Source organism: Aotus nancymaae, unplaced genomic scaffold (assembly GCF_030222135.1).
Source record: "Aotus nancymaae isolate 86718 unplaced genomic scaffold, 86718_ANA_hifiasm-v0.15.2.pri h1tg000014l, whole genome shotgun sequence".
Classification (NCBI taxonomy): domain Eukaryota; kingdom Metazoa; phylum Chordata; class Mammalia; order Primates; family Aotidae; genus Aotus; species Aotus nancymaae.
Genome location: NW_026988425.1, coordinates 37,991,343 through 38,008,517, shown reverse-complemented (window position 1 = coordinate 38,008,517; position 17,175 = coordinate 37,991,343). Strand labels below are relative to the sequence as shown.

The 17,175-nt window shown below is 38.0% G+C and overlaps 1 protein-coding gene across 3 annotated transcripts in view; it reads right to left on the bottom strand.

Annotated features, from left to right (window-relative positions):
- Nucleotides 1-17,175, bottom strand: part of OSMR (oncostatin M receptor) — an 85,525-nt gene that overhangs the window by 30,380 nt on the left and 37,970 nt on the right. The gene's annotated exons all lie outside the window — the stretch shown is intronic.

The window sequence follows — 17,175 nt, the reverse complement described above, 5'->3', positions numbered from 1 at the left end:
ATGGAACATCTTTAGATGAAAGGGGGACTGGCCAGAACAGCCCAGGCTTTGTTCCATCCCTCTGTCCTTTAATGCTTTAGCGCAGTGAGTCATGTGTTGTCAGGATATAAAATCCAGGATGGGTGCTTCTGAGGTCTCATAGCTGTGGTACAAGTGAAGAACTCAGAGATGAGATTCTGTTTGCCCTAGACAGCTCTCTTCAGCCTTGGGGACCAGCCAGCAATAAATCTGAGACTTGTGTTGTCCCTTGCTGCCTATCTGATAGTAATATATCCACTTCATGTAACTTGTTGTATATGAGCGTATTCTGTATCACTGGACTCGGACAGTTGATAACCACTGCACAGAGACAGCCTGCTTCACAAAATTGGCACAGCAAGCAGGATTCAATCTGACAGAACAATGGCTCATTGGTAAAGTAGAAGGGGCAATGCCCTATCTCATACCTGGCCTACAGTGGAGACATCAGACCAGCTAGGTGTTTTATGGGGAAGAAGCAGTGATAAGAGAAACATAGGTCACACATACACCCTGAGAATGTGGGTGAGGTGGTACATGGATTGCAGCAGGAAAGAAGTGTGGAAACAGGGAGTGCACATATGTGATTGCTCCTTCCTGGGTATTCAGATGCATCTGGAGGCATCTGAGAGGGAATTAAAAAGAGGTCCTCTGATGGTCCTTGAGACATCCAAGAGGGAACCAGCATGCACAAAGCAGGCCTTCACAGAGAAGGAGACTCAAGATCCAAAGGACACACATGGACACAAGCAGTAAACTCTCAAGCAACCTGGCTGGTGTGTTTGTTGGATAAAGGGACACTGCAGACCCAAATGGTGCAGTTAGGGTTGGGGCCAAAGTCTCTAGGTGCCTACCGAAGGTCACTGGCCTAATACTCTTATCGAGAGAAAAGAGAAAAAGAAGAAAATGCAGACTTTTCTGGGCTTCTTGGATATTGGAACCCACATGACAATATTTCCTGGTTCTTTTAGGTGAAAAATTAAACTGATGACATTGGGAGGTTTTCAGACAAACAAAGCGACCCAAGATGCTTATCTCATTGTGGGCGGGGCCCATTGGGCCATTCTAGGTGCCAGTAACCATGTTTCCTATCACTCAGGGCACCATCGGCAATTGGCATTTTGGCTGTTTAGGGATCAGAAGGCCACCTCCATCTGAAAGGGTATGTTCTCCGAACACAGCTAAGGATTTGAACCGTAACAGTGGGGCATATCCACTTCTGCCGGCTACCTAAGCTCCCCAAGTTCCAATGGCTTATTCAACAAAAGTAGTACTGTTAGACACACTGAATGGAGAATAGGACATTACTTTGTTAATTGAGGACATAATACAGATATAAATATTATAAACCACCCTCTCACAATATTTGGCTGGTCACAAAAGGCCCCCCAGGGCATGGAGACTAACAATGGACTATCATAAACTAAATACCAAGGCCACTTAAGCTGAACACCAAAGAAGTATCCCAGATATAGCCAAACAAGTGTTGCCCCTTGTGGCATCCTCTAATAAAAATGAGGCCAGCAGCTGGCAGGCCTCTTTGAGTCCTGGAGACCACATGTACCCAACCTAGATGTCATTTCGCTCTCCTTACGGTCAAGGTTACCGGTAAACCCACCAATTTTAAATGAGGTTCTTTGTGACAACAGGCCTTGGAAGCCACTCAGCAAGTTGTGGTCCTGGTGCTGCTTTTAGAACCCTTACAGCCTGCTCACTCAGTAAAATTACAGATGTCCAAAACCTCCATGCATGCTGATAGTAGTCTCTGGGAAGAAAAAATCCACCACTGGGATGTACCAGCCTCTCACATTTTGGACACATAAGCTGCTTAGGCAGCCCCCAGATAGACCGCTTTTAAACAGCAATTCCTTGCTTGCTACTGGGAATTAGTCTCCGGACACTGAGCATCTTATAGCCAGAGCACCACACATGACACTACAGCATGAAATGCCCATCCGTACTTGTGTGCTTGCAAACTTCACCAATTGAATTAGGCTCAACAGAGCTCAATTATTAAATGAAACTGGCCCATTTAAGATCATGTCCAGCCAGGCCCCATGGGACCAGTAGGTTTCATGAACAAATGGCTAGCTAATTAAAAGTGACCAAGTAACCTGTTGAGGATGTTCTGGCTCCTCCTATTGATTCAAAAATATGCCTACCAATGGTCTGGCATGGTTTACTGATGGTTCTGCCAAACTAAAAACAGATGGGGTTCATTGGGCTGCCACCTTACCATCTGGCCAATAGACAGCCAACTTTAGACTAAGACTGGACATGGAAATTCTATCCAATAGGATAGAATTCTATCCAAACTACATGCAGTGGCAATGGCCATGCCGGCCCCCTTTCCCACCATATCTTGCTATATTTTCACCAACTCATGGGCCATTGCCAATAGCCTAGCCATCTTGTCAGAAGGAAAACAACTGAGTGACTGGACTGATTAAGGAATCCCCTGTGTGGGACAAGAATTATGGCAAGAGCTTGCAGCATGAAAGCTGTCAGAATCAAAATGGAGTCACTTATGTTAAAAAGCAAAATCATGAAAAATGGAGCCAGGTAAGGTCATGCAGGATGGGCTCTCTTATACGAATGCCTGATCACAAAACTATCATGAAACAACCTGTAAGAGCCGCAGACATGCACAAAGGTCAATACAACCTTACACACACACACATACATAAAATACTTCTACAAGGACACCTGTCCAGCAACTGGATTATCTAACCTAACACTGACACCACTCTTGTTATTGATCCTTGTAGTCAAATTATTAACTGAAAACATGTAATCCTTCTGATTTTTTCTTTAAAAACCTTTGTCTTTGTTTACCTTCCTGAATATACACATAGTTTTCTATGGTAAATGTATTTCCATTGCAATGTCTATTCCTGAATAAATATCATTTTCTTTTAGAGTATCCCTCTCTGTTATTTAGATTGGCATAATGGTATCTCAGAAGTGAGACTAAGATAGCTAAAGAGAAGGCTCCATCGATCGACCCACCTGCAGGATCAACAAATTTAACAACTATATGAAAAATCACCTTCATAAGACTGAAAAATCAAGTAGGCATTCATAGTACCTGTCTTTAATACTGTATCACTAAAAGATGCACTGAAAGGGGAAGAAAGATATTCTTGAATCACTGATGCCACCCCTTCCCCATTCACCAGCAGCAGCCCTGTGTCATGGACAGAGACTCTGTACACTTGGGAGAGGGAGAAGAGGGAGAACACAGTGACCGAGAAACTTTGCATGGAAGTCAGTGCCGCCCAGTCACTGGGAAAGCAAGCAAAAACGGGTTGAACTCAGCTGAGAGAGACTCCATTTGTTTGAAAGTAAAGGAAGTGAACAAGAGTCTTCTGTAATTCAGAGAATTCTTCTAGATCTTATTCAAGACCACCAAGGAGGTACCTCTATGAGTGTATAAGAACCATAGTGTTACTGGGTATGAGTTTCCCCTAATGAAGATAAGGCACAGATCACAACACTCTATCTTTCTGATATGGATAATCTTTCTTTCTTTCTTTTTTTTTTAAAAGACGCAGTTTCACCATGTTGGTCAGGCTGGTCTTGAACTCTCGACCTCAGGTGATCCACCTGCCTTGGCCTCCGAAGTGCTTGGATTACAGGCGTGAGCCACCGCGCCCAGCCCAATATGGATAATCTTTCTCAAGAAGGATGGGTACAGACAAGCCCAGACTGTGATGACTACAATAAATACTTAACTCTTCAAAGCTCAGACATTCATAAGCATCAAGACCATCCAGGAAAACATGACCTCACCAAACAAACTAAATAATTCACCCAGGGACAATCCTAGAGAAACAGAGATATGAGACCTTTCAGATATGGAATTCAAAATAGTTGTTTTAAGGAAACTCAAAGAAATGCAGGATAGCACAAAGAAGAAATTCAGAATTCTGTAAGATAAATTTAAAAAGATATTAAAATAATTTTTTTAAACCAAGCAGAAATTCTGGAGTTGAAAAATGCAACTGACATACCAAAGAATGCAGCAGAGTCACTTAATAGCAGAGCTGATCAAGCAGAAGAAATAATTAGTGAACTTGAAGATAGGCTATTTGAAAATGTAGTCAGAAGAGACAAGAGAAAAAAGAATAAGAGTTATTGGCCTTAAAGAGGAGGTAGAGAATGAGACGGTGTAGAAACTCTATTTAAAGGGATTATAACAGAGAATTTCCCATACCTAAAGAAAGATACCAATATCCAAGTCCAAGAAGGTTATATAATACCAAGTAAATTTAACCCAAAGAAGAAGACAATCTAGAGGCATTTAATAATCAAACTCCCAAAGGTCGAGGATAAAGAAAGGATCCTAAGAGCAACAAGAGAAAAGAAACAATATATAAAGCATAAAGATATATAAACAAAACATGTATCTGGAAGAAAACTTTTCAGTGGAAACCTTACAGGCCAGGAGAGAGTGGCATAACATGAAGGAGAAATAAAAACTCCCAGACAAACAAAAGCTGAAGGATTTCATCAATACCAGACCTGTCCTACAAGAAATGCTAAAGGGAGTTCTTCAATCAGAAAAAAAATTGGATGTTATTGAGCAATAAGAAATCATCTGAAGGTACAAAACTCATTGGTAATAGTAAGTACACACACACACAGAGCAAATCTCACAGAATATGATAACACTGTAACTGTGGTGTGTAAACTACTCTTATCTGAAGCAGAAAGACTAAATGATAAACCAATCAAAAATAATAACTTTTCAAGACATAGACCATATAACACCTGAGGTGGGTGGATCACCTGAGGTTGGGAGTTCGAGACCAGCCTGGTCAACATGGAGAAACCCCGTTTCTACTAAAAATAAAAAATTAGCCAGGCATGGTGGCACATGGCTGAAATCCTAGCTACTCAGGAGGCTCAGGCAGGAGAATTGCTTGAACCCAGGAGGTGGAGGCTGTGGTGAGCTGAGATCACATCATTGCACTCCAGTCTGGGCAACAAGAGTGAAACTCTGTCTCAAAAAAAAAAAAAAATACACACACACACACACACACACATATATGTATGCACACACACACACACATACCAAAAAGTTAAAAAGCAGAGAAACAAAGTTAAAGAGTAGAGGTTTAATTAGTTTTCTTTTTGCCTGTTTATGTAAGCAGTGTTAAGTTGTTATCAACTTAAAATAAGTTATAAGATAGTATTTGCAAGTCTCATGGTAACCTCAAATTTTAAAAATATATATATATAATGAATATACAAAAAGGAAAAAGCAGAAAATTAAATCAAACCACCAGAGAAATTCACCTTAACTAAAAGAAAGACAGGAAGAAAGGAAAGAAGAAGACCATAAAAGAGCCAGAAAACAATTTAAAAAATGGCCAGAGTAAGCTCTTACTTATCAATAATAACAATGAATGTAAATGGACTAAACTTTCCAATCAGAAGACACAGAGTGGCTGAATGGATTTAAAAACAACTGACCCAATGACCTGTTGCCTATGAGAAGTACTTAGCCTATAAAGGCACACATAGGCTGAAGATAAAGGGACGGAAAAAGATATTCCATAACAATGGAAACCAAAAGGAAGAGGAGTAGCTTTACTTATGTCAGACAAAATAGATTTCAAAATAAAAACTATAAGGAGACACAAAGTAGGTCATTATGTAGTGATAAAGGAGTCAATCCAGCAAGAAGATAGGACAATTATAAGTATATACACAACCAACACTGGAGCATCCAGATACACAGAGAAATATTAGAGCTAAAGAGAGCAATAGACCCTAATACAACAATAGCTGCAGACTTAAACACCCCATTTTCAGCATTAGACAGATCTTCCAGACAGAAAATCAAAAAAGAAATATCTGATTATCTGATTTAATCTGCACTATAGAAAAAATGGGCCTAATAGATATTTACAGAAATATTTTGTATGATGGCTGCAGAATACAGACTCTTCTCCTCAGTATATCAATCACTCTCAAGGATAGATTATATGTTAGGTCACAAAACAAGTCTTAAACATTTTTAAAAATTGAAATAATATCAGGCATCTTCTCAGATCATAATGGAATAAAACTAGAAATCAATAACAAGAGGAATTTTGGAAACTATAAACTACATAGAAATTAAACAATATGCTCCCAAATGACCAGTGAGTCAATCAAGAAATTAAGAAGGAAACTGAAAAATTTCTTGAAACAAATGATAATGGAAACACAATGCACTAAAACCTATAGGATACAGCAAAAGCAGTACTAAGAAGGAATTTTATAGCTATAAGTGCCCACATCAAAGAAGAAGAATAACTTCAAATACACAACCTAATACTGAATTAGAAAAGCAAGAGCAAAACCAAGCCCCAAGTTAGTAGAATAAAGAAATAATAAAGATCAGAGATGAAATAAATGAAATTGAAATGAAGAAAACAATACAAAAGACCAACAAAAAAAGTTGGTTCTTTGAAAAGATAAACAAAATTGGCAAACCATTTTGTTTGCCAAGAAAAAAAAGAGAGAAGACCCAAATAAATAAAATCAGAGGTGAAAAGGGAGATACTACAATGATACGGCAAGAATTCAAAGGATCAATCGTGGTTACTAAGAGCAACTATATGGCAATAAATTGGAAAATCTAGAAGAAATAGAAAAATTCCTAGACATATAAAAATAACAGTGTTGAACAATGAGGAAATCCAAAACCTGAGTAACAAATATGAACTTGTAATAAAAAGTCTCTCAGTGAAGAAAAGCCTGGGCCCCACTGGGTTCACTTCTAAAATCTACCAAACATTTAAAGAAGAACAAATACCAATCCTACTCAAACTACTCTGAAAAACAGAGAAGGAGGAAATATGTCCAAAGTCATTCTACTAGGCCAGTATTACCCTGACACCAAAACCAGACAGAGACAGATAAAAAAATGAAAACTACAGACCAATATCACTGATGAATATTAATGCAAAAATCCTCAATAAAATATTCACAAACCAAATTCAACAACATGCTAAAAAGATCATTCATCATGACCAAATGGGATTTACCTCAGGAATACAAGGATGGTTCAACATATGCAAATCAACAAATGTTTCATCATATCAACAGAATGAAGGACAAAAAAAAAACATATGATCATTTCAATTGATGCTAAAAAAAAATTTGATGAAATTCAACATCCCTTTCATGATAAAAGCACTAAAAAGCCAGGCATAGAGGGAACCTATGTCAACACAATGAAAGTCATATATGACAGACCCATAGCTAGTATGATACTGAATGGGGAGAAACTGAAATCCTATCCTCTAAGATTGGGAACAGGAAAAAGATGTCCACTTTCACCATTGTTATTCGACATAGTACTCAAAGTCCTTGCTAGAGCAATCAGACAAGATAAAGAAATGAAGGGCATCCAAATTAGAAAGGAAAAAGTCAAATCTTCCTTATTTGCAGTTGATATTATCTTATATTTGCTAAAACCTAAAGACTCCACTAAGAAACTATTAGAACTAATCAACAAATTCAGTAAAGGTGCAGGATACAAAATCAATACACAAATATCAGTAGCATTCCTATATGCCAACAGCAAAAAAATCTGAAAAAGGAATCAAGAAAGTAATCCCATTTACAATAGCTACAAATAAAATTAAATACCTAGGAATTAACTTAACCAAAGCAGTTAAGTATCTCTACAATGAAAACTACAAAACGCTGATGAAATAAATTGAAGAAGACTCAAAAAAGGAAACGTATTCCATGTTCATGGATTGGAAGAATCAATATTGTTAAAATGTCTATTCTACTCAAAGCAATCTACAGAGTTACTGAAATCCCTACCAAAATACCAAAGAAATTCCTTACAAAAATAGGAAAACAATCCTAAAATTTATATGGAATCACAAAAGACCCAGAATTGCCAAAGCAGTGGAGTAATCACATTAGCTGACTTCAAATTATACTACAGAGCTATAGGAACCAAAACAGCATGGTAATGGCATTAAAAACAGATACATAGACCAGCAGAACAGACTTAGAGAACCCCCAAATAAATCCATACATCTATAGTAAACTCATTTTTGACAAAGGTGCCAAAAACATACATTGGGGAAAAGAGAGTCTCTTCAATAAATAGTGCTGGGAAAACTGGATATCCATATGCAGAAGAATGAAACTAGATACCTATTTCTAGTTGTATACAAAAATCAAATCAAAATGGGTTAAAGACTTAAATCTAAAACCTTAAACTATGAAATTGCTACAAGAAAACATGAGGGAAACTTTCCAAGACACTGGAGTAATTTATGCAAGTAAGAATTTTTAGGTAATACCCAACAACCAGAGGCAACCAAAGCAAAAATGGACAAATAGAATCCCATCAAGTTAAAATGCTTCTGCACAACAAAGGAAACAATCAACAAAGTGAAGAGACAAACCACAGAATGGGAAAATTTTTTTTGCAAACTACCAATCTGATAAGGGATTAGTAACCAGAGTATATAAGAAGCTCAAACAACTCTATAGGAAAAAAATCTAATATTCTGATTTTAAAATGGGCAAAATATCTGAATAGACATTTCTCAAAAGAAGAAATACAATTTGCAAACAGGAATATAAAAAAGTGCTCAACATCATGGATCATCAGAGAAATGCAAATCAAAACTACAATTTAGCTAGCGTTCTATCAATCCTGTTTATCCTTTAAAAAAACTAGTGTTTGGTTTCATTGAGCCTTTGTATGGGCTTTTGGGTGTCCATTTCAATCAGTTCTGCTCTAATTTTAGTTATTTCTTTTCTCCTATAGCTTTGTGGTCAGTTTTTTGTTTCTCTAGTTTCTCTATGTGTGTGATATTAGATTAATTTGAGATCTTTCTAAATTCTTGATGCAGGCATTTAGCTCTATAAACTTTATTCTTTACACTGCTTTTGCTGCATCTCAGAGATTTTGGTACATTATGTCTCTGTTTTTATTTCCAAGAATTTTTAAATGTTTTCCTTAATTTTGTTATTTACTCACAAGTTTTGATGTTTTTGAATTTATTTAGACTTGATTTCTGACTGAGCATCTGCTTAATCTTGGAATATGTTCTGTGTGCAGATGAGAAGAATGTATATTCTGTGGTTGATGGGTGGAGTGTTTTGTGGATGTCTATTAAGCCCAATATAGAATTTCTTTGTTAGTTTTCTCCCTCGATGATCTAATGCTGTCAGTGTGGTGTTGAAGTCCCGTTTTTGTGTGGTTGTGTGGTTATCAAAGTCTCTTTGTAGGTCATAAAATAAGAAGCACTTGTTTTAAGAATCTGGGTGTTTCTGTGTTGGGTACATACATATTTAAAATCAATAAGTCTTCTTACTGAATTGAGCCTTTTATCATTATGTAGTGTTTTTTTTTTTTTTTTTTTTTTTTTTTTTGTCTTTTTAAACTGTTGTTCATTTAAAGTCTGTTTAACCTGATATAAGAATAGTGACCCTTGCTCTTTTTGGTTTTCTATTTTTATGACAGAGCTGTCTCCAACTCTTTATTTTGAGCCTGTGGATATCATTACATGTAAGATGGGTCTCTTGAAGACAGCAGACATATGGGTCTTTTTTTTTTTTTTTTTTAAATTCAACTTGCCGCTGTGCTTTTTCAGTGGGGGTATTAAGATTGTTTACATTCAAGATCAAGATTGATATAGGAGGTTTTGATCCTATTGTGAAGTTGTTAGCTGGATGACTTGTAGTTTCTATTCTGTAGTTCCTTTATAGGGTCTGTGGACTAGGTACTTAAGTGTGATTTTATGGTAAAAGGTATTGTTCTTTTGTTTTCACATTTAGAACTTCCTTAAAGATTTCTTGTAAGGTTGGTCTAGTGATAACAAATTCCCTTAGCAATTGCTTATCTGAAAAAATATTTTATTTTACCTTCATTTATGAAGCTCAATTTGGCAGGATATGAAATTTTTGATTGGAATGTCTTTTCTTTGAGAATGCTGAAAATAGGCCCCCAATCTCTTCTGGCTTGTAAGGTTTCTGCTGAGAAGTTCACTGTTAGCCTGATGGGGGTCCCTTTGCATGTCATATGACCTTTTTCTCTAGCTACATTTCAGATTTTTTCTTTAGTGCTGGCCTTAAACAGTCTGGTGACTATATATGCATTAATGATGTTCATTTTATGTAGAATCCAGCAGGTGTTCTCTGGATTTCTTGTATCTGGATGTCTACCTCTCTAGCAAGATTACAGAAATTTTATTCTATTATTCCCTCAAATTTGTTCCCCAGATTGATTACTTTTCTCCTGCTCGCTCACGAATGCCAATAATTTGTATGTTTCATAGCTTTACATAATGCCATATTTCTTGGAGACTTTGTTCATCTTTAAAAATTATCCTTATTTTTGTCTGACTAGATTAGTTTGGAAAAAAAACAGTCTTCAAGTTCCGAAATTTTTCTGCTTGGTCCAGTCTATTAATAAAACCTTAAATTGTATTTTGAAATTCCTTGAGTTTTTCAGTTCCAGTAGTTCTAATTGATTTCTTTTTAAGATGTTTATCTCTTTCTTCATTTTCTGGACTGATTTAGAAGTTTCTTCACGTTGATTTTCAACTTTGTCTTGGATCTCTTTGAGTTTCCTTACAACTGATGCTTTAAATTTCTTATCTGTCATTTCTGAGTTTCCATTTTGGTTCAGGAGCTAGAGTGATTCTTTGATGGTGTCACAGCATTTTGATTTTCATGATGCCAGAATTCTCATGCTTTTTCCTTTTCGTCTATAGAGGGTAAGGTCTTTTGGCTTTGCACCTATAGCCCTATAACCCTAGGTATTTCTGCCAGCAGGTTTCATTTTGGGCTGCATGGCTTGGCTTTTAGGCCAATAGATGACACTTGCGCGTAAGAGCCAGCTGCTACACAAGCATGTGGGTATGTACCCTGTCTATGTTTACTGTGAAGTGCTCTGTTGTTTCAGGTGAAGGCCTGGACAGTGGAGTGCCCAGTTCCCTGGGGTTCCTGTTTTGCAGAGGTGGGGTAACAAATGTGGGCAGAGCTGGAACCCCTGGCTTGCCCACAAATGGCAAGGGTGGCTAGGAGAAGTTCCTGTAAGTACACTTAGGTCTCTGTGGGTAGGGTGTGGCGGGGCCGGGGGTAAGGTGGCTTCACCAGCTCCCCATCCTAGATAGGCAGGAACTTTAGCTGTTTCCCTATCACTCCCCTGTTCCGGGACTCGTGATTCCTAGTTCAGGTGTACCCTGTAGTCTACCTGCAGACCACAATGTGGTTGAAAGCCATGGGAAATGTTTGTTTTGTAACTCTGTGGGAGTGGTTTCACGGCATAATCTCATTACTCAACCCAATACAGATAGCTTTATGGTTCATCTGTATCTCCCCAATATTCAGGCATGCCAAGTATTCCAGCTGGCTACATGGCTTTTCAGTCAATGGTCATCATAAGAATCATTCAACATCCTCAAGCTTGTTTTTCTCAGTACCAATTAAGAAAAACTATGGAATTTTTTAAAATGCTGGTACATAGAGGCTTCCAACTTCTTTATCTCTTTGTTTCTTCTTCCTCTCTGCTTACTCCAAATCTATTGACTTTTTTCACTTGGATTAAGATATTCTACTGTTGCTAAATTCAAAAGCCAATTAAAGTTTTTCTTAAGGCATTTCAGCCAAGATAAGAAAAAAAGAGAGGGCTTTCAAATTATGACAGCTGTGTGGCAACCAAGAACCTATCGTTGTATACCTGAATCATCCTTTTGGAAATATAAAATTAGGTCTGCCTCACTAGCAATAGCTTAGGGTGATATAACAGCTAATAAAAGACTGATAATCTAAAAAGGAAAGAACTAGATAAATGTTTATAAAAAGTTAAGCTCTCAGATTAAACAAGTCAAAATCTTGAATTCAGAGCAGTAATATAAGTTATCTCTGCCTGGCATAAAAGTTTTGCTTTGTCTGCCATGCATGAGCCAGAAAGAGCCAAGGGAGTGGGGAACTGAAAGTACCTTTTCCTAAAACATTTCCTCACCTAGGTTCACTAATCAAGCCAACCAGATGGGCAAACAAAAAGATAAATTATTGCTAAAATTAAAGGCCACTTGAAGATTTTGGTCTTCTGATACAATTTAGCTATCCCTAGCTAAAATGCAAATATTTGAATATTTAACCCCTAAACTCATTTGAAACACAAAAAGGGAAGAGGTTTTTAAAAATAAACCTGCTATAGAAATTGCTTTACCCAAAATTTGGTATCCAGCCTTCATAAAATTACCTACTGGGGCAAATAAAATGTAGCCACATGAATAGGTCCTATTTTGTCAGACACATCATTTGAACCCAACTCTCCTGCTGTAAACCAGTGAATTGTTTTTGAGTTCTTGTTATCTGCCTGCAGACTGGACTCTATCCTGTAATCTCTTAATTTCCTCCAATATTTGGCTATAACTCTCCAAAACCTGCTCTGTTCATAAAGCCCTAAAACTGAAGCTGGACAACTTAATATAACTTTCAAGGGACAAGTCTCACGCCTGATGTACGGGCTACACAGAAAGTCCATTGAACCGCCTGATTCCATACCCAGTAACCTTCAAGCTGCAAACAAGGACAATAGATTGATGGCTTTAAGTAGTGAACAACTTTTCACAAGACGATGGGACAAGATACCCCAACATAATGAGACTCTTGGCCGGGCGCGGTGGCTCACGCCTGTAATTCCAGTACTTTGCGAGGTTGAGGTAGGCAGATCATGAGGTCAGGAGTTCTAGATCAGCCTGGTCAACATGATGAAACCCTGTCTCTATTAAAAATACAAAAATTAGCCAGGTGTGGTGGCACATGCCTGTAATCCCAGCTACTCAGGAGGCTGAGGCAGGAGAATTGCTTGAACCCGGGAGGCAGAGGTTGCAGTGAGCCAAGATCCTGCCACTGCACTCCAGCCTGGGTGACAGAGCGAGATTCCGTCTTAAAAAACAAAAACAAAAACAAAAAAAATGAGACTCTTGTTCCTCTTACTTTTTCCTTTCTTATGCCTTTTTCTTTATAAAATAACAGTGTAACTGAAATTTCACAATCAGTAGTTTCTATTGGTAACTTGATAGAATCTAATTTCAGAGCTCCTTTAAGTCATAAATTAAAAAAAAATGTGCTATTGATAATACTACATATTATATATGGATAAATTCCTCTGGGGAACTTGAGATCTATATACATACAATTTTTTTTAAAGTCATATAGTTATAACAGGTCTCACCTAAGTCCCATATCTTTTGATTTATTTGTTTGCCCTTAAGGCTAGCCTCGAAGCTCAAAACCATTATGCAAACTGGGGTTATCATATTGCTATTAACTTTATTTTGCATTTTCCTTTTAGAATTTTGTACCTGTTCCTTATCAAATTTCTGCCGAAGTACTACTCCTAACAGAACAATGCTGGCCCAGCACATTGAGAGGATGGCTAAAAGACTCCAGAATAGATGAAACTGAACTTAACAAAGGACTTTGGGAAGGCTTATCCTGAGAGCAACTCCCTCCAGGCCTCCTTTGTTGTCCAAATATGGCTAAAAGGGTTTTGACACCGACTAGTTGCCAATCACTCCCTCCAATGTGGGACCAGACCAGTAACCCAGGACAGGTCCATCTTGGTTAAAGGATGATCAGCAATGATTTCAGAGAGAGATCTTGATCAAAAGGGGGAAATGTGAAAGTTATCAGAATAAAAATGAAGTCCCACGTCATTTTTTAAAATCCTGAATAATGAAGCCAGGGAAGAACATGAAGGGAAGGGAGGGTTCTCATACATTGATTCCCAAATAAAAACAACTCTCACAAAAGACTGCAAAAAGCATAATCTTGCACAAAGGCCATCACAATCTTATACACACACAAAATTTCTGCAAGGACATCTGCCCTGCAGCTGCTTGTCCAGACTTGAACTGACCACACCCTTGTTATTGATCCTTGTAGCCAAGGATAATTATCTCAAAACAATTATGTAATCCTCCTCATTTTACTTTTAAAAGCCTTTGTATTCCTCTACATTCCTGAATATACACATAGTTTACTATGGCACACGTATTCTCATTGCAATGTCTAGTCCAAATAAATATCATTTTCTTTCAGAGACTCCCTCTCTGTTCATTATGTAGAATGACAGCTGGCTAAAAAGGTCAAATAGGTGTCATTCATGTGAATGCTCGGACTACCATAGCTGCCTTTATGAGAAAGTTATGTCATCATTTCAAGTATCCCATGAGACTTTAATCTGAGCAAATACCATCCTTCAAAGCCCAAGTACACAATAATAAATGCGTCCTCATAGAATATGGTGGGCTTTCCATGAACCCTGTCACTTGTAAGCCAACGGAGCCATTGAATGATACTAAAGAATAGCCAACTCACACAGCAACTAAAGAAGGGACATCAAGGCAGCCTACTAGTGGGGTAGTACTCCCATATGAGCAGGACAGTATGGGCACTAAACACTGATTTCCAGCACAAGGAAAACATGCCGTTGCCGTGCGTGTTGGGAAACACTGAGTTGGGTGGGGCTGGAGGTCTCCTTTTCATCCTTTAAGACAGTTCTCTCAGAGGCTTTCCATAACCATCTGAATGGCAGCAACATCCTGGGCATTCTCTACCCTATTACTTGAATTTTACCTTCTTTGTAGGATTTATCTGTATTTGAAGTTATTGTATTGGCTTCTTTACATGTTAACAAGTTGCTGTATGTCTGCAGCCCTCATTCCTGCCCCTAATCCAGTCCTCTCAACACACACTAGTGTTATGAGTTCACTAGAGGCAGTCGGTGCCTCTATTTTTGTTCATTGTTGGGTCCCCACTGCCTGCTCTATTGGAGGGGGATGTGAAGATTGGCTGAAATCTAAAGATGTGTAGGAGTTACGAAGGTAAAAGGAGAAGGTAGGGGGCATCTCAGTAAAAGTGAACATGTATAAAGATCATGCATCAAAAGAGACTACAACAAACCTGTAGAAGAGACAGAAGGCACCTGGTCTCATACTGAGAGAACAAGGGGCAAAGAAGAAGGTAGCAGCCAACTTGTGCTGGACCATGAGGGTCACATCAAGTGATGTTGTCTGTATCTTTAAAAAACGCTTTATTAATTTTGAAGCATAATACCTATGTGCTCTGACAATGATGATATAGTGCAATTATTTTTAAATGAGAAAGGAGTTCAAAATTTAAAAATTTCAAAATGGAGAAGAAAAAAGGGAAGGATATATGCTAACACTGTTTTTAACTGTTTTCAGAAGAATTTTAACTGCCTGTAGAGTTATAAAAGTTAAAAAGGGTCCTTGGGAAGTTTTTGTTTCTTTTAAAGCAGCTCCAAAAATGTTTCTGGTCTAGCAGAAAAGCTCCAGCTCTTAGAGCCCACACCCTTCGCCCCCCGCCTTGCCCCGCCACCCCACTGTCCCGCAAGCTTCAATATGCAAATACTAGCCATTAGAAACTGAGTCCACCCAAACATGGCGATTCTGCCATCTTCTTCCTTGCCCCCACATATGCCTGGCAACATGGTTGCCACCGCAAATCCTCAGGTGTGTAGAACATCATGGTGCTCTATATTTGCATATTAAAAGACTAGGGTGGGAGGGCCAGCTTTTCCTGGGCTATGTGAATGACATGCCTGGTCAAACCAGTCCCCTGAGCCCTATGCAAATCAGACACCACCTCCTCCAGCCTCCTCATAGAAGCAGCCACTTTTCTGCTGCACATGGGGTTTTCTCTTTGTTCAAATCCCCCTGCCTCTGTCTCTGTATGGGTTAGCTGTTTTCTTCTTCCTTCCTTTTTTCTTGCCTATTAAGCTTTTTGCTTCTTAAAACCTCTCTACGTGTGTCTGTGTCATTTTATCCAAACCGGCACGAGACAAAGAACCTGATGTTCCTCTAGTCATTGGAGCTGTATCTGTAGTACAAAAAATATGCAAAAAAATACATAGGAAAAATTTAAAACTTTATGAAATGATTTTAACAGAGGCCTAAATAAATATAAAAATATACTGTGTCCATGCACAGAAAGATTTAGTAACATAGAGATATTGATCTCTCCAAATTGCATTTATAGATTAAGTGCGAATCCAATGAAATTCCCAGCAGGGGTTTTCATAGAATTTGATACACTAATTATTAATTTTACATAAAAGAGTATGGCACCAAGAATAGTGAGGATATTTTTGAAAAAGAACAAGGTGAGAGACTTATCCTACCTGATGTCAAGACTCATCTGAAACTTTAAGTAAGTTAGTGTAATACTAGTACAGGGATAAACAGACCAACCAGTGGAATTAAGAATCCAGAACTCTCTTATGCTTTCATAATAGTGAAAGAGGTGGCATGTCAGATCATTAGGGAGGGAAGAGTTATTTGATAAACAGATATGGAAAAATGGTTACCAACCAGAAAAATTAAACGTCATAACCCGATCTCACTTAATATAAAAAGAATCAATCACAGATGGATTTGGAATTTGTCTTCTTAAAAACCTTTAAAATTCTTATTAAAAAATATAGGTGACTACCCTTCTGATCTCAGGGTAGGAAATGATCTCTTTAAAATATTTTTATACAATTACCTGCTTTAAAATTGATAAACTTTATCAGTAGACATATAAAAGATAGTGAGTTACTAATTAAAAGAAAATATTAGCAGTATAGAAATAAACAGCAGGTCGGGCGCAGTGGCTCACGCCTATAATCCCAGCACTTTGAGAGGCCAAGGTGGGTGTATCATGAGGTCAGAAGTTCAAGACCAACCTGGCCAAGATGGTGAAACCTCATCTCTACTAAAAATACAAAAATTAGCCAGGCACGGTGGCAGACTCCTGTAATCCCAGCTACTAGGGAGGCTGAGGCAGGTGAATCACTTGAACTCGGAGGATGGAGGTTGTAGTGAGCTGAGATCGTGCCATTGCACTCCAGCCTGGGTGACAGAGTGAGACTCTGTCTTAAAATAAATAAATAAATAAATAAATGAACAACAAATCAGTAGCAAGAATATATAAATATTCTTACCAGAGAAAAATGTGCAAACAGCATGAATAAGCTTTTCATAAAAGAGAAAACAGACGTAGTCAAAACACTAATGAGATTCAATCCCAAGACTATCATAAAATACCATCTTATAGCCATTTAATTGGCCAAAATAAAAAATGTGCCAATACCAACTTGGTAAG